The sequence below is a fragment of the Ovis aries genome, chromosome 6 (assembly GCF_016772045.2).
Source record: "Ovis aries strain OAR_USU_Benz2616 breed Rambouillet chromosome 6, ARS-UI_Ramb_v3.0, whole genome shotgun sequence".
NCBI classification, from domain to species: Eukaryota; Metazoa; Chordata; class Mammalia; order Artiodactyla; family Bovidae; genus Ovis; species Ovis aries.
This window is the reverse complement of record NC_056059.1, coordinates 110762725-110781236: the sequence shown is the minus strand read 5'-3', so window position 1 is coordinate 110781236 and position 18512 is coordinate 110762725. Positions and strand designations below refer to the sequence as shown.

At 40.3% G+C, this 18512-nt stretch overlaps 1 long non-coding RNA gene across 1 annotated transcript in view; it reads left to right on the top strand.

Moving 5' to 3' along the window:
- LOC132660022 (uncharacterized) overlaps window positions 1–18512 on the top strand; it is a 40351-nt gene that overhangs the window by 6215 nt on the left and 15624 nt on the right. The gene's annotated exons all lie outside the window — the stretch shown is intronic.

Sequence of the window (18512 nt, the reverse complement as noted above, 5' to 3'; positions counted from 1 at the left end):
TGAGCAAGTTTGGAAGTGAATCCTTCACCAGCGCTTCCATACAGGAACTGAGCCTGGTGGACACCTTGATTTTAGCTTCTAATGCCCTGAAAGGGTTATAGGATCCAGCTACCCTGTGCCAGGAGTCCTGACCTACAGGGCTTTGAGCTAATAAATGAGTGTTGGTTTAAACCATTAAAATGGTAATTTGGAACAAAACAATAAAAAGCAAAAACCAAAACTAATACATCTTCTATATGCCAGGCACAGTACTTGGTGCTGGAAATGTAAAATGGCTTTTTCACTCACAGAATTTAAATTCTGGAAAGAGGGTAGAGGATGAAGGAGATGTGATGAAGACGTGTTGGTTACTCAGTTGTGTCCGACTGTTTGCGACCCTGTGGACTGTAGCCCATTAGGCTCCTCTGTCCATGGGATCTCCAGGTAAGAATATTGGAGTGGGTAGCCATTCCCTTCTCCAGTAGATCCACCCCCCGACCCAGGGATTGAACTCAGGTCTCCTGCTTTGCAGGTGGATTCCTTATCATTTGAGCCACCAGGAAAGTAAGTAAATAAGGGTTAGTCACTCAGTCGTGCCCTACTCTTTGCAACTCCATGGAATGCAGCCCACCAGGCTCCTCTGTCCATGAGATTTTTTTAGACAAGGATACTGGAGTGGGTTGTCATTTCCTTCTCCAGGGGATTTTCCCAACCCAGGGATCGAAGCCAGGTCTCCTGCACTGCAGGCAGATTCTTTACCAACTGAGCTAAGCCAGGAAAGTGCAATACAAATACACAGAGTGAAAAATCAGACTGTGGGCAGTGCTGTGCAGAGCATTATAACAGAGTATATGATCTAGAGGGTCTTAGGGGGTTCCTTCAGATCAGCTGGTCAGGGAAAGTCTCTGTGAGGTAGCTGTACTTGAAAAGGCTTGCACGATAAGGAGTTTCAAGCCAGGTTCAGTTTGGAAGAAAAAGCTACCCAAGCAGAGAAGGGACCAACGCAAAGGGTGTCATGTGGAAGGAGCTTGTGGTTGACAGAGGGATGGAAGGGCGGCGTGGCTGGCTGGGACCTGTGTGGTTAGGGAGCCAGCAGAGGAGGTTGGAGAGGTGGCACAGTCCAGGTCAGGTAGGACTTTGTGTGTCATGGCAGACAATTTGAATTTGATTCTAAACATGTTTGGGGTCATTGTGCTGTACTATGCTATACTAAGTTGCTTCAGTCATATTCAACTCTTTGTGACCACATGGACCGTAGCCCACCAGGCTCCTCTGTCCATGAGTTTCTCCAGGCAAGTATACTGGAGTGGGTTGCCATGCCCTCCTCCAGGGCATCTTCCCAACCCACGGATCAAACCCCTATCTTTTATGTCTCCTGCATTGGCAGGCGAGTCCTTTACCACTAATGCCACCCGGGAAACCCTGGGAGTCTTTGGAGGACTTTAAAGTTATCATGATATGATTTACATTTTCCAGATTTTGTACAGTGTGGAGGCAAATAGAAACATCCTGATAAAAATCAGAATTAGAGCAAGACTTTTATTCATGAAATTAAAATATTTTTCCAGCTGTTTATGCATAGAATATATTTAAATTTTAATGCAATCTTTGGTTCAGGGATATTTTCCCCTTTTACTTATTTTATTGCTCTTTATCCTCCTTTCTCTATGTGTATTATTATTTTTTTTGAGAACATTAGGAAAAAAAATTACAGAAAACAATATTCAAATGTCCGACCAAGATGGATATTTTCACATACTTACATGTTCAAGTTCTTATATGTTTTATTTTATTTTTTTTTTTTTTAGTTTTTTATTTTTAAAATTTTAAAATCTTTAATTCTTACATGCATTCCCAAACATGAACCCCCCTCCCACCTCCCTCCCCACAACATCCCTCTGGGTCATCCCCATGCACCAGCCCCAAGCATGCTGCACCCTGCGTCAGACATAGACTGGCGATTCAATTCACATGATAGTATACATGTTAGAATGGCATTCTCCCAAATCATCCCACCCTCTCCCTCTCCCTCTGAGTCCAAAAGTCCGTTATACACATCTGTGTCTCTTTCCCTGTCTTGCATACAGGGTCGTCATTGCCATCTTCCTAAATTCCATATATATGTGTTAGTATACTGTATTGGTGTTTTTCTTTCTGGCTTACTTCACTCTGTATAATCGGCTCCAGTTTCATCCATCTCATCAGAACTGATTCAAATGAATTCTTTTTAACGGCTGAGTAATACTCCATTGTGTATATGTACCACAGCTTTCTTATCCATTCATCTGCTGATGGACATCTAGGTTGTTTCCATGTCCTGGCTATTATAAACAGTGCTGCGATGAACATTGGGGTACATGTGTCTCTTTCAATTCTGGTTTCTCGGTGTGTATGCCCAGAAGTGGGATTGCTGGGTCATAAGGTAGTTCTATTTGCAATTTTTAAGGAATCTCACACTGTTCTCCATAGTGGCTGTACTAGTTTGCATTCCCACCAACAGTGTAGGAGGGTTCCTTTTCTCCACACCCTCTCCAGCATTTATTGCTTGCAGATTTTGGATCGCAGCCATTCTGACTGGTGTGAAGTGGTACCTCATTGTGGTTTTGATTTGCATTTCTCTAATAATGAGTGATGTTGAGCATCTTTTCATGTGTTTGTTAGCCATCCGTATGTCTTCTTTGGAGAAATGTCTATTTAGTTCTTTGGCCCATTTTTGATTGGGTCGTTTATTTTTCTGGAGTTGAGCTGCAGAAGTTGCTTGTATATTTTTGAGATTAGTTGTTTGTCAGTTGCTTCATTTGCTATTATTTTCTCCCATTCAGAAGGCTGTCTTTTCACCTTGCTTATATTTTCCTTTGTTGTGCAGAAGCTTTTAATTTTAATTAGATCCCATTTGTTTATTTTGCTTTTATTTCCAGCATTCTGGGAGGTGGATCATAGAGGATCCTGCTGTGATTTATGTCTGAGAGTGTTTTGCCTATGTTCTCCTCTAGGAGTTTTATAGTTTCTGATCTTACATTTAGATCTTTAATCCATTTTGAGTTTATTTTTGTGTGCGGTGTTAGAAAGTGATCTAGTTTCATTCTTTTACAAGCGGTTGACCAATTTTCCCAGCACCACTTGTTAAAGAGATTGTCTTTACTCCATTGTATATTCTTGCCTCCTTTGTCAAAGATAAGGTGTCCATGTGTGGATTTATCTCTGGGCTTTCTATTTTGTTCCATTGATCTATATGTCTGTCTTTGTGCCAGTACCATACTGTCTTGATGACTGTGGCTTTGTAGTAGAGCCTGAAGTCAGGCAAGTTGATTCCTCCAGTTCCATTCTTCTTTCTCAAGATTGCTTTGGCTATTCGAGGTTTTTTGTATTTCCATACAAATCTTGAAATTATTTGTTCTAGTTCTGTGAAAAATGTGCCTGGTAGCTTGATAGGGATTGCATTGAATTTGTAAATTGCTTTGGGTAGTATACTCATTTTCACTATATTGATTCTTCCGATCCATGAACATGGTATATTTCTCCATCTATTAGTGTCCTCTTTGATTTCTTTCATCAGTGTTTTATAGTTTTCTATATATAGGTCTTTAGTTTCTTTAGGTAGATATATTCCTAAGTATTTTATTCTTTTCGTTGCAATGGTGAATGGAATTGTTTCCTTAATTTCTTTTTCTACTTTCTCATTATTCGTGTATAGGAATCTTATATGTTTTAATAAAAGAAAAATATACTGTGTATAGGCTTCCCAGGTGGTGCAGTAGTAAAGAATCTACTGGCCAACGCAAGCAATGCAAGAGATGTAAGTTCAAACCCTGATTTGGAAAATCTCCTGGAGGAGAAAATGGCAACCCACCCCAGTATCCTTGCCTGGAAAATTTCATGGACAGAGGACCCTGGTGGGCTACATTCCATGGGGTAACAAAGAGTTTGACACAGCTGAGCATGCACGCTCACACACACACAGATACTACGTATAAAAGTAAAGTCTATTTTGTTCTCGTTTCCTATCCTATTTTCTTTATATGCAGTTAAATGTATCGTAGATTTTGTTATAGCATTTTAGGTCTTAGCTGAATTTTTATTTTTTAAATACACGTATATATTTTAAATATTTGGTGGATTTTTAAATTTAAAAATACTATCCTTTATGCATTGTTTATGTCATAAAATTTATATAAAACCTATGTTGTCATTGTTGTTCAGTCACCCAGTCATGTCTGACTCTTTGTGACTCCATGGACTGCAGCACGCCAGGCCTCCCTGTTCCTCGCCATCTCCCAAGTTTGCCCAAGTTCATGTTCACTGCATCGGTGATGCTGTCCGGCCATCTCATCCCCTGATGCCCTCTTCTCTTTCTGCCCTCAATCTTTCCCAGGGCATCAGGGACTTTTTCAATGAGTCATCTGTTTGCATCAGATGACCAAAATACTGGAGCTTAAGCTTCAGTATCAGTCCTTCCAGTGAATATTCAGGGTTATCTCCCATAAGATTGACTTGTTTGATCTCCATTCTCCAAGGGACTTTCAGGAGTCTTCTCCAGTACCACAGTTGGCAAGTATCAATTCTTTGGAGTTCTGCCTTCTTTACAGTCCGGCTCTCACAAGCATATGTGACCACTGGGAAGACCATAGCCTTGACTATATGGACTTTTGTCCGCAGAGTAATGTCTCTGCTTTTCCATACACTGTCTAGGTTTGTCATAGCTTTTTTGCCAAGAAGCAATCATCTTCTGATTTCATGGCTGCAGTCACGATCTGCAGTAATTTGGGAGCTCAAGAAGAGGAAATCTGTCACTACTTCCACCTTTTCCCTTCTATTTGCCATGAAATAATGGGGCTGGATGCCATCATCTTAGTCTTAAGACTATAATAAACATAAAAAATAAGATTGTATAGGCCAATAAGTAAATAGGGGCAATCAGTTGAGCATTGATTGGGGATATTCAGAGCAAATATGGCGGCTTGGGCAAGGGCAAAGGGTGGAAGTAGAAAGAAGTGGACGGATTTGAGATCTGTTTTGCTGATGGATTAGATGTGAGGGAAGAGAGAAAAACAAGGCTCAAGATAATTCCTCGAGTTTATTGACTCGAGTGACTGAGTGGATGACATTGACGAAAGTAGGGAAGGTGCTGGAAGACCAAGAGGTCTATGCTGGCTGCATAAATTTCGAGATAACCTGTTAGATGTCAAGTTTCAGTGAGTTTATACATCTGGAGATCAGAAGGGCAGTTAGGACTGGAGATACAAATGTGGGAATGATCAGAAAAATGAGTCATACCTAAAATTTTGAGATTATCCAGAGAGAGCCTGGAGACAGAGAAAAGAATGAGGACTGAACTCTGGTGTACTCCAAAATTTAGAGATCAAAGAGTAGAACCAGCATAGGAGGCTGGCCAGAAATAGTTGATGCAATAGAAGGAAATAGGACAGTGTGTGGTCCCAGAAGCCAAGAGAAGAGAAAGAAGTGGCTGAGTTGTGAAATCAAGTCAGTGACTCTATGCAGCACTTTTTCTTTTGATTTCCACTATGACCCGTGAAGTAGGGAGTGATAGAACCATGATTTTCATTCTGGAGATAAAGAATGGCTTTGAGAGATTCAATGATGATTCCCAGATGGCCTGGCTAATCAGAGGCCCTTCAGAGTGTGTGGTTCCAGAACGCCTACCATTCAAGAAAAGCTGCAACAGTCCTATCTTTTTTTTTTTGGGTTGTAGAGGAACTAAAAAGCCTCTTGATGAAAGTGAAAGAGGAGAGTGAAAAAGTTGGCTTAAAGCTCAACATTCAGAAAATGAAGATCATGGCATCCGGTCCCATCACTTCACGGGAAATAGATGGGGAAACAGTGGAAACAGTGGTTGACTTTATTTTGGGGGGCTCCGAAATCACTGCAGATGGTGACTGCAGCCATGAAAGTAAAAGATGCTTACTTCTTGGAAGAAAAGTTATGACCAACCTAGATAGCATATTCAAAAACAGAGATATTACTTTGCTGACTAAGGTTCATCTAGCCAAGGCTATGGTTTTTCCAGTAGTCATGTATGGATGTGAGAGTTGGACTGTGAAGAAAGCTGAGCGCTGAAGAATTGATGCTTTTGAGCTGTGGTGTTGGAGAAGACTCTTGAGAGTGCCTTGGACTGCAAGGAAAGCCAACCAGTCCATTCTGAAGGAGATCAACCCTGGGATTTCTTTTGGAAGGAATGATGCTAAAGCTGAAACTCCAGTACTCTGGCCACCTCATGCGAAGAGTTGACTCATTGGAAAAGAGTCTGATGCTGGGAGGGATTGGGGGCAGGAGGAGAAGGGGACGACAGAGGATGAGCTGGCTGGATGGCATCACTGACTTGATGAACGTGAATCTGAGTGAATTATCGGAGTTGGTGATGGATAGGGAGGCCTGGCGTGCTGCGATTCATGGGGTTGCAAAGAGTCGGACACGACTGAGTGACTGAACTGAACTGAACCGTATGATGTCTTGGGGCCTATGGTTTAGTTAACACCCTGTGCCTCTTACAAAAAAATGAATGCTGAGGTTTGATAGCCTTGTGTTAGTTTTCATTATTTTCCTCATTTGTTGTGAGGATGTTGATTAGCACTCCTACCTGCCCTAAATGCCCTGACCTGGCTTGCCTTTTCCTACTTTAAATTCACTGTACACTTTATGATCTATACCTGAATAAGTACAGAGTTCTTTACTTTTTCCATCATGTTTGGCCCTGTTCAATAATTGTTAACCCTGGATAATATTAAGTGAAAGAGAATATTAACCTGGAGTTCTGATATTCTTGCAAAAGTGGTAGGGCTTGGAATACATAATAATATTGAATTTTCTCTATTCTTTCATAGTGGATGAATTTGAGCCAAAACCATCTGTCTGTTGCTAGTTCTGGAAAATTACTCTGTTTTAAATTTGGCTTTAATCTTTGGAAAGCCAAAGATCACTAAGATCAAATGACCTCAAACCCATGATTGAGGATATGCTTTTTTTTTTTTTTTTTTGGTCTTCTCTGCTTAGTTTAAGAGGCAGTCAGCTGCTAAGAAGCAATAAAGAAAAAAAATTAAACAATGAAAATCACATAGAGCAAGACTCTAGAAAAAATACATTTACAAGACATGGAGACTGAGTTTATACACACAATGATTTGGTTGACTTAGTATAATAAAATCAAAAATATCTGTTCTAAGTGTAAACCTTAGCCAAACTTTACAAATAAACTACAAGGACTAAGATTGTTTTTTAAATTAAAAATTTTAAGATACAAAGTCAAATGTTTAGTGCACAATAATTAACCCTTTCCAGAATAAAATGAACTTCTTTTGAACTTCTTTGTCTTCTTTTTACTTAAACATGTTCTTTTTTTTTCTTAAACATGTTCATGGTTTTTTTTTTGTTTTTGTTTTTGTTTTTTTTCCAGATGTAGAAGGCTGACAAGATTATAATATTAAAGAGAGAAGATATCTTAAAATTGTTAAGTTGTTACTTACTTTTACTTCTTTTATGGGAAAATATATATTCCATTCTAAGGAGAGCAAGGAGGGAGACTTACATTTTTGGAACCCTACTTCACAGTGGGCCCCACATGGCATGTTTCTATACGCATTGCTTTGGCTTTTTGCTTAGGTATGTTATGTCATTTCTTCCTTCACATGAAGGAATAGGGAGGTTGGTCTATTTCCTCAAATCACACAGCTAGTTGGCATCAGAGCTGACATCCAGACAAGGCAGTCTGTGTGACTCTGTCAGACACAAAGACAGAACCTGGGGAGCAGGAAGGGCTCATTTCCGGTTCCTGGAGCACATTGCATTCTCCCAACAGAGAACTGGCCTTTATCCCCACAATGATGGCAATGCCATCCTCACTTCTGTAAAAGACAAAAGACTTGATTTTTATCAACTGCCTGATTCAAAGAAACATTTTCATAGAGGGGGGCAGTCATCCGAAGGGTCTGAAGATCACTGTATTAGTTGACTAGGGCTTCAGTAGGCTTCTCCTTAATCTGAACCAAATACGCCCCTTTATTATTTAAGCCAATCTGAATTTTTTCTCTTTTGTTGTTACCATCCTTTAAACCACCTCAAATCCTTTTGGGAGCAAGGGAGAATGTAAATCAATGAAACCAGTGAACCGCATCATCAACCGGAGTCAGCATGATTGGATCTGGTCCACTTTTCTAACCTCAGCCTTGCTCTGCGCACATCTTCTTCTACCAGCTCCATCCCAACTGCAGAGGACTGGCTGTTCTCTGGATGCATCCTGCCTTCCCAACTGTGCGCCTGCTACTACTCACCACAATGTCTGTTTCAGTCCATCACCAAGAGTCAACCCAAACATCACTCCTTAAGGATGATAGACCTGAGTTGGCTATTTTGTTTTTTTAATGCTTCCTTGACACCTCCGTACACAATCTCTCCATTGCTGTAGCCACAGCATAGCTTTATATCTGCTCTTGTGTCTCTTCTAGGCAGTAGGTTCCTTGAGGACAGGGACCAGGCCTCTTCACCTTGACATCATTACTGCCCTGTATCATCCCTGACTCACTGGAAAAGAGCTGACTCATTGGGAAAAAAACAAAACAAAAATCTGATGCTGAGAAAGATAGAAAGTGGGGGAAAAGGGGATGACAGAGGACGAGATGGTTGGACGGCATCACCGACTTAATGGACATGAGTTTGAGCAAGCTCTGGGAGATGGTGAAGGACAGGGAGGCCTGGCATGCTGCAGTCCATGGGGTCACAAAGAGTTGGACACGACTGAGCAGCTGAACAACCATGAATCATCCCTGACAGATAGCAGGTACTCGATCTATTTGTATATGTTAGTAGTTTGTTGTTGATCAAAGTGAGGAACTAGAAACTGAGAAACAAAGATCCACTGGGTTCATCAGTAACAGAAGAGTTTTAATCCTAGAGAGTGATCTAACTTGCACTGTACTATGGATTCTGCAATTCAGAGTATTAGTACTGGGAGCATGCTTCATTTAGCCTTTTCATTTTTCAAATTAGGAAGCTGGGACCCAGAATGATTAGGCAAATTGCCCAAGGCTGCACAGTTTATTAGACTCAGGGCCAAGAAGGGGACCCAGACCGCCTTCTTACCAACTTCTGATCTTCCAGCTACTTTTCTGCCATGTTATGTACTCTCAATCCCTTGACTTGTATCACCTAAGCCTTGCTGAGTCCTTATTTTTTCATTACAAAAATGGAACTATTCTTACTGATAGCTTGATAGAACCAAATGATATAAGCACATGAAAGCATGCTGAGAGCTATAAATATGCCTTCAAAATATGAGATTTCATTGTAGGATGCTTCTTGACTTTGGGGACCATGCAGACAAAGTCACTCATTCCCTTTGGTGACAGGAAACATTGTATAACCCTGCAATTTGGCATGTCTACAAAGAGTAAAATTCAAGCCATTACAGACAGCATCTTTCTTCCATTTGTTTTAACAAGCGTTGTTTCATTTTAATAATCTGTGACAAAGTGTCTGGCTAATGAGAAAAGCATGGTAAATGCATGAGGTAAAAAGAAATACAGTCAGCACTGTAGGGCTTTCCTGACATTTTTGTTATCAATCTTTTTCCAAAGAAGGAAATCAATACTGTCATTGCCAGGTGGGCTCAGCCAGCCTTGTGTGTGTGTGCTAAGTGGTATCCAACTCTTTGCAACCCCATGGACTGAAGCCCTCCAGGCTCCTCTCTCTATGGAATTTCCCAGGCAAGAATACTAGAATGGGTTGCTATTTTTATGTTGAGGGGGTCTTCCTGACCAAGTGATCAAACTCACCTCTCTTGTATCTCCTACATTGGCAGGCGGATTCTTTATCACTAGTGCCATGCGGGAAGCCTTGAACATCTGTAGAAAGAGTTGGAGTCAAAGTGAGTTGTTTATTTTAGTGCTGATCAATGTACCTGATTCATGCACAAGAAAACTTTAAAGAAATATGGATATGAAAGATCTAGGGGCTTGTCAGACCATGAGCATGAAATCAAAGTTGTGCCAAACCAGCTATTTTCTGTCCTTCCTATATCTTCGTGCTTGCTCTTAAAAATGGTTACGGAGATAGTTTAAGCAGTTTTAAGTTCCTATCAAAAATGATTATATGTGAGATCCTGTACTGGATGCTGGGAACATAGACGCAAATTCAGCCAGGGAATAAGATGTATTGAGGTAAGTACCCGGTCCTATAGGAGAACATAACAGGGTACCATCACTGACTCTTCATAGTTTTTTTTTTTTCTTTCCTGCTCATCTAAATTACTTTTGTCTCTTCAGTCAAATGTTCCCTATTACAGTGTATTTGTGTAGGCATATGACGATGCTATTAATGGTGATGATGATGATGATAGTCTGGTCTTTACTCTTTTGCTATTTATGGTGTTGAGTCTTCGCAAAGCATCATATTTAATGTGCTCAATAAAGGCATGAGGTAGGTTTGATTATACTCCTTATTGGACAGATGGGGAAACTGGAGAGGTTAAATTTCCCTGATAGATACCCAGCTACTAAGTAAGAGACTTGGGATGAAGCCTATATCCTTTCAGATCGTGCTTGAAAACTGAGTGCTATGCTCCTTCAGTATCTTTTCTGGAGCAGGCAGAGGTTTCATCCACGGAGTTTTTTTTTACTTCTGCTCGAGACCCAGCACATAGGACTCTCCCTGGACTCTCTCATTTAGGTTCTCCACTTGTCTGGTTCCACTGCATCTTGGAAATTGACATGAGGCTTCCAGTTAGTCATAGCAAAGGTCCATACTTGGCTTTCTCTTCTCCCTCCCCACCCCCATACCCTTGAAATAGTGGCAGAAGAGAAAATACACTGGTTTGCAAAGGACAAAATGAGTAGGAAGAGACAGTAATGAATGAAACGGTTCAACCACTGTTCTGAAGATAGGAAACAGATGCAGGCGCGGCAGACCCTTTAGCAGAGCAGAGAAAGTTCCCACTTAAGTGCCTGCAGATGATTTGCCCCTGGAGCCTCTGAGAGGCTCTGCGAGAAGAACACCAGGAGCGGTGGAAGGTTGGGGGGGCATGTAGGCTAAAACTGGGAGGTTGGCAGACCTGGCTCCCTCCTTTACCCTTCCTCGAGGTGGTCCCTTCCTCACCTTTGGAAAATTAAACTCGTGGGACTCTGTTCTCAGGGACACCAAGGTCTGAGGAGAGCAAGGCTGTATGGGATGGGGCTAGAACAGGAGATTAAGAGCGCTTCGTATAACAAACTGCAAGGCCTTCCCTGTTTCCCCAGAAGGCCAGCATCTCAGCATGTATACCTATTTTCTGAAGCTCTCGAGCAGCAGATTGAAAGATCATTTTGTAGTGAAACGAAGTAGCTCCAAAGGAGAGCTTCACAGAGACAGACAAATGGAGCTTTCCATCCACAAGGATGGCGTGCCCTTTCATTATCCCAAGTAAAACCCAGCAATTAAGTCTCTGCCCATGCTCACAGTGCCTCAGATAAACACTTGGTGCTTTGCTCTTAAAAGAAAAAAAAGCAAATGGGCAATCCAGGATAACTAGGTATTTAAGGAAGGCCCTCCACATGAAAGTGACAAAAATGTACCAAATCCCCCAGAGAACCAACCGATGAAACAAACCAACCAACAGAAAACAACAATGAAAAGGAACTCAATAAAACAAACCATACTGGCATCAGGGGAAAACTTAAAACATCTACAACTAATATCTTCAGAAAGGTAAGAAAATTTGTTATGCATTTAAAATATCAGTAGGATGCTTGGGAAAAGGAAACAGAACAATAAAGAGCTCTTTTGGGGAAAAGACATTTTTATTTCACGTACCTCTAAAAAAATAAAAAGTTTATTAAAAGTTGAAAGGTGACTTTGTCGCCCACCAAAAGGAAAAATGATGGACAAGAAGGAAGAAAAACAGGAAAATTAAAAGCTCAACCCATCAGTACATTAGGAGATTGAGAAAGAGAAGACAGAGAAAATGGCAAGGATTAACCGATCAGAGGTCTAAGGTGAGTATGTCTTCCCTAACTGAATTATGTGAACTTCTGTATTGACTGGTTCTTGACTGCTCAGCCCACATTGAGCAAGAAGGCCTTACTTACCTCAAGGCACATTAGTGTGAAATCGTAGAACACTTGGAATCAATATGAGAGAGAGACGAAGAGAGACAGAGACAAGATTCAGAATTCAGAATTCAGAATGGCTTCAAACCTAATCACAGCAACACTAGAAAACAGGAGAGCAATATTTTCAAAATTGAAAGAGATAATTATAGTCAACCTAGCGTTATACATACAGTAAATTATCAATTGAGAGTATAAGGTATTATTTATACATTTTCTGACATGAAAAATGCAAACATTTTATCCACTATACATCTTTTCTTCAGTTCAGTTCCATCGCTCAGTTGTGTCTGACTCTTGGCAACCCCATGGACTGCAGCACACCAGGCTTCCTGTCCATCACCAACTCCTGGAGCTTGCTCAAACTCATGTCCATCGAGTCGGTGATGCCATCCAACCATCTTGTCCTCTGTCGTCCCTTTCTCCTCCTGTCTTCAAACTTGTCCATCATCAGGGTCTTTTCTAGTGAATCAGTTCTTCGCATCAGGTAGCCAAATATTGAAGCCTCAGCTTCAGCATCAGTCCTTCCAATGAATATTCAGGATTGATTTCCTTTAGGATTGACTGGTTAATATTGGAAGTCAATATAGAAGGTCTTAAAGGTATAAAGCAAGATATAGCAGTTTGAGTATCTTGTTTAGTGATAAAGAGATAGTTGCCAGGAAAAGTAGGTAAGATATTAATGCTTGAAAGAAATAGGTTCTAGGGAGTAGGACTGAGGAGTTGGTGGTGAGTGGGGCAGGAGATTGTGATCACTCAATATAAACCAGTTTATTTGATTTTTAAACATTAGAGCAATTGCTATTTAGGTGAAATGAAACAAACACCCTCAGAACTTATTCTTTCCATGTAGCTTACCTTATGCTTTCCATATATCTAAATTATTTCTTTTCCCTTCCACATCTAACTTGGGCTCGTGTAGATATGTAATATGTAATATGATTTATTACACTAGATTCATTGATTTTTAATGATTTTTAATCATCCAATTTTGCCTTTTATACTCTTTGAATGTAGAGACTATGAGAGGTTTCCAAAAATCTCTTGGTTCCCTTTGCTCTCATTGTCTTGGTAATTTTTTAATGGAATCTTTAGTCTGAAAGAAATACCTAGTGGGTCTGTTTGTTGAGTAATTAGGTCCAATGAACTTAAGATCATCTTTTATAGATATTAATGCTTTGGGAAGGAGCTCTGGGAGCTTACAGTGCATTTTTTTTTTTCATCTTGGAGAGGCCCACCCCCTTGTATCCTTCAAAGTAGTGGTGGGTACTAACTTCCTAAACAACATAAATTGCTTAAGTACAACAATAACAGAATTCAAAAACTGAGGAAAAAAAAACCAACTAACCTACAATTCTGCCCCTCGAAGAATAACCTGTTTTCCTGCTTCTAGCCCTTGTCCATATGCAGACATGAGATTTTTTGCAATCAGTGAAGATAGGGTTTCATGTCAAGACTTCACCACACACAGTTTTATTTGCTGGTACCTGGTTTTCATAATGCTTGTCTTTAACAGTTGTATATTTCATCATGCTATAGTTATTGAACCATATTCCAGTGAATGGATATATTGATTGAATCTTTCTTACTCTGCAGTTAACCTCCTTCTACACATATCTCCATTTATTTGTATAAAATAATTTCTGAGTAGGGGCTAAAATGGGTATATATTTTTCAAGTTTTCATTTCTTTAAACTGGAAGGGAAATTGCTCTGTCAGATCTCAAATTGAAGGCGGAGATGCTTTCTAAAGCATCATGCCTCTTCCTGACTCCTTCCAGCTAACCTTACTTCTTCACATGGAGGTTCATCCAATTTGTTCAGAAAACAAAAACTTTTAAATTCTGGCTTTTTTTGAGGCCAAGGCCACATCATTTACTGCACTGGTTGGTCCTGATTTGCCCTCAGGGGTTGCGCAGCACTGGTGTGTGCCCTCTTTCCACATGGCAGCCCTTCAAATATGTGAAGATGATGATCATGGACAAGTGACCTTTGAACAGTCTTTCAACTAAAATATTCCCTGTCTGTGACTGTGAATCCTCCTACTCACTCACCTTTGCCATTTTCTGCACCAATTACCCAAACCTTCTTCTCTCCCTGCCAATCACCCACAGTTCCCCCTGCATCATTGATGGGTTGCTTTTCCAGGTCTAGGGCACTGCTGTCTGTTCATTCAAAGATGCCATCATTTGTAGGCATCATCTGTAACTGCACCATCATTTTTTGTATATCTCTAAGAAACAAACAAAAACCTCTACCAATTAAGCCTTGACATGACATCAGTTATAAGGCACACTTCATTTTCAGAGATGTTAAAATGTGAAAATAGTGTGTGTCTTAGAATCAGTGAAATACAGCAAGGCAGCTGTTTCTTTCTAGGTCAGCTTCAGACTGTCAATGCGCACCATGCAGTGTGGGCTCCTAGACTTGGAGCAGTGGTCCCTGAGTGGTTGGCTTTCCCTGACAAGGATAGCTGTTGCTGCCCAGGCCTGTTCCAGTCCTGGGCGAACTTGTAGTCATGTGTGATGTGGTTTGGTACTCATGTGTGTGTGCATTGCAAAGGTGTGTTTAATTTAATTTATTGGGTTTGTATTATATATATTATAAAATGATAACCACAGCACAGCAGGTAGGAAATTCATAAACACAGAATCCACAAATAAGGAGAATTGCCTGTATTTCTAGTAAAACTTCTTTCCCCCTTCTTCCTCCCCTCCTCACCTAACTACCAACTTGTCCTTACATTTTTCTATCCATAGAGAGGTGTCTGGAATTATACTCAGCAAGAGTTTGACAATCACTATTACTGGATGGTGGATTTAAAAAATTGTCTTTTGAGAACAAAAATATCATAAAACAAATTTTTATAAATATAATGATGTCATTACTAAAAATTGATATTAAAGTATAAAACTGAATATTATAAAATTAATAGAAATTATTTATTTATCAAGATGGTATTCATGTTTTTTTTCCCCACCTTGCAATTCAATATTTCATGTAGATGTGGTGATATAGGCAATAATATGATGCTGGCTTTAGTTTAAATTGGCACAGTGTTTTTTATTTTTTGGAAGAAATTTGGCAATATGCATCAAAAGCTTCAAAAGTTTAACCCCTTTTTATCCAAGCATTTCATTTGGAAATTTCACCCATGGAAATAATCACAAAAAAATTATTAACAATATTATAGTTGTATATGTGTAAATCAACCCAATAGACCATCAATCAGAATTCAGAAAAAATAAATACAGCTTTTATAAGTCATGGGCTTTAAGAATTTGTATGACATGGTTAGCATAACAGAGTAAAACACCATAAAACATAGATATGCAAAGAGCTGGACTCAACTGAGTGAGCATGCATGCATGCAGATACGTACATTAAAAAGACTTGAAAAATATATAACCAAAATGTTAGCCGTGGTTATCTCTGGGAGGAAGAATTCTAGGTAACTTTCATTAAAAAAAAATTTTTTATGGATAGTTTACAATTTCCACAGTAAGTTTAAATTTATAACGAGAAACAGGGAAGTAAATATTATTTAAAAATAATACTTGGCCTCTCAAGAAAGCATAATGATACATAGCATACTTTACATAAATGCAGATGCTTGATTTTTTGGTCATTTGTCTTTTTTTTTGGAAGAGCCTGTAGTTGCTTGGCATACTCCTAAACATTGTATCATTTAAAGAAATTTGCACTGTCTTTGTGAGGCAGGTTTCATTACCTTCAGTTTATAGATGAGAGTTCTTAGATCCAGAGAGATTACACACAGAACCTAAGGGCCCCCAGGTAATCAGGGACACAGTCAGGATTTAAATACAAACTTTCTGACTTCTGCCTACAAAAGTCAGGGTCGGAGTTGTGAGACCATTGTCCTTTAGAGACCAGCAGAGCAATCTGCCATTTATTGCAAAAAAGCAACATTTTCTATAGTGTACTTCAGGAATCTGCCTGCAGCACAGAAGCTGCGGGAGACGTGGGTTCAATCCCTGGGTCTGGAAGATTCCCTGGAGGAGGGCATGGCAACCCACTCCAGTACTCTTGCCTGGAGAATCCCATGGACAGAGGAGCCTGGTGGGCTACAGTCCACAGGGTTGCAGAGTTGAATGTGACTGAAGCAACTTAACACACGCATAGCATATCTCATTTGTAAACCTCACAGCAACCCAGTGATGACAGTACTACTGAAGGTGGTCCTTTAAAGTTATTATTAGTAATTTTTTCATCAGAAATACATGATGTTCAATATATCAATCATTCACTGAAGCAGTGTATACCAGGTTCCTACAACATACTAAATGAAAGTCGCTCAGTTGTGTTTGACTCTTTGAGACCCAATGGAATAATCCATGGAATTCTCCAGGCCGGAATACTGGAGTGGGTAGCCGTTCCCTTCTCCAGGGGATCTTCCCAACCCAGGGATCGAATCCGGGTCTCCTGCATTGCAGGCAGATTCTTTACTAGCTATAAAGAAAGGAAGGAAGCCCTTCCTTTACAAGGAAGCCCACAGCACACTAAGCACTTTGTTAATATAGCAATTATCACACTCCCTGCTTTCAATCTGTTTTGGAGAGGCAGATGATAAAAATATTAATATATGAAATGGAAAGTGATGATAAGTACTACGAGTAGAAGAGAAAATGGGAATGGATTTCTCCCTCATTTTATTGTCCTTCTCTATTTCTGGGTTTGGGATTTTTGAGCAGAGTGTGGTTATCTTGTCCTGAAGTGGAGAAGCTGGGAATGGAGAAGGTATGAAAATCAAGATCTTATGTTTGTGATGTCTATTAGACCCCTAATGGAGTTGTCAAGCTAACAGTCTCAAAAGTCTGAAGTCGAGGTGAGAGGTCAAGTCCAGAGATACAAATCTGGGAGGCATTGGCTTACAGATGGTACTTAAGGTCCTGAAATTATATGCAATTATCTAGGGAGACACGCCCTGGAGCACACCAACATTTAAAGGAAGAGGGGAAGATTGGGAGGCACTAAGGGAGACTGAAAAGAAGGAGGGAGAAGAAAACCAGGGAAACTGGTGTTTGAAATCATTTATTGTAGAACTAGGATGAAAATGCAGTTCTTCTGACTCAGAGTATTGTGCCTTTCCCCAGTTATTGCAGATTTTCACAATGCTTTTTTTCCTTTTTATGCTTATCATTTTTTTGTTCCTTAAAGTGTTATTTAAATAATAACTGAAGTGGTAGATTTACCAGATGGTAATTGCTAAAATGACTTCCTTTACTCTTGAAGTCTTTTGGGCACCATTCCAGTTTTCTATAACCTTCAAACATATGTGTAAATAGTTCAGTGAGCTCATTATTGAACTCCCTGAACAGCAAAGCATGATATCATCCCAAAGCCAATTCTCACTCCCATAAAATGGAGCAATGAACCGTTTAACTTAAAGGACTTTTACGGGAGGGTCTGTATTCTTACGTGGTCATTCAAAATCCATGCTTTGTTATTTATTTTTATTTTTACAGTTTTACCTATATAATGGTATAACCTTTATATGATAAACTGAGCTAATTTTAAGCTCAGTGAATTTCTACACCTGTGTATGCTCATCTGCCCAGCATGTAGATCAAAATTTAGAAGCTTCCCAGCACCCAGAAGCCTGCCTTTCTCCACTGATACCCACTCTCTCTTTCCCCATTACTATTCTGAGTTGCATCATCATTGGTCAGTTTTGCCTGTCCTTGAACACAGGATAAATGAAATTGCGCAGTATTTCCTTTGCGCCTGACTTCTTTTATGTAACATTCATATCTGCGGAGAGGATGAGATGGTTAGATGGCACCACCGACTCAATGGACCTGAATCTGAGCAAACTCCAGGAGATAATGCAGGACAGCGGAGCCTGGCGGGTTGCAGTCCATGGGGTCGCAAAGAGGCAGACACCACTTAGTGGCTGAACAGCAACATCTGGCAGCCATGTTGCTGCATGGAGCAATTCACTCTTTTTAGAATTTCTCTGCAGTGTCTCATTTTGTGAATATACTCCAACTGCTTTCTCCATTCTACTCATGATAGACATTGGAGTTGTCTCCAGCGAAGGCAGTGGCACCCCACTACAGCACTCTTGCCTGGAAAATCCCACAGACGGAGGAGCCTGGTGGGCTGCAGTCCATGGGGTCGCTGAGAGCCGGGCACGACTGAGTGACTTCACTTTTGCTTTTCACTTTCATGTGTTGGAGAAGGAAATGGCAACCCACTCCAGTATTCTTGCCTGGAGAATCCCAGAGACAGAGGAGCCTAGTGGGCTGCCATCTATGGGGTCGCACAGAGTCGGACACGGCTGAAGCGACTTAGCAGCAGCGGCAGCAGTCAAGGGTATTATGAACAAAACAACTGTGGTAGACACGTTGATTTCTCTTGACTATTTCTCTGGGAGTGAATTGGTGGGAGTATAGATATGTTATTTTCCTTTCTCTATTTTGCA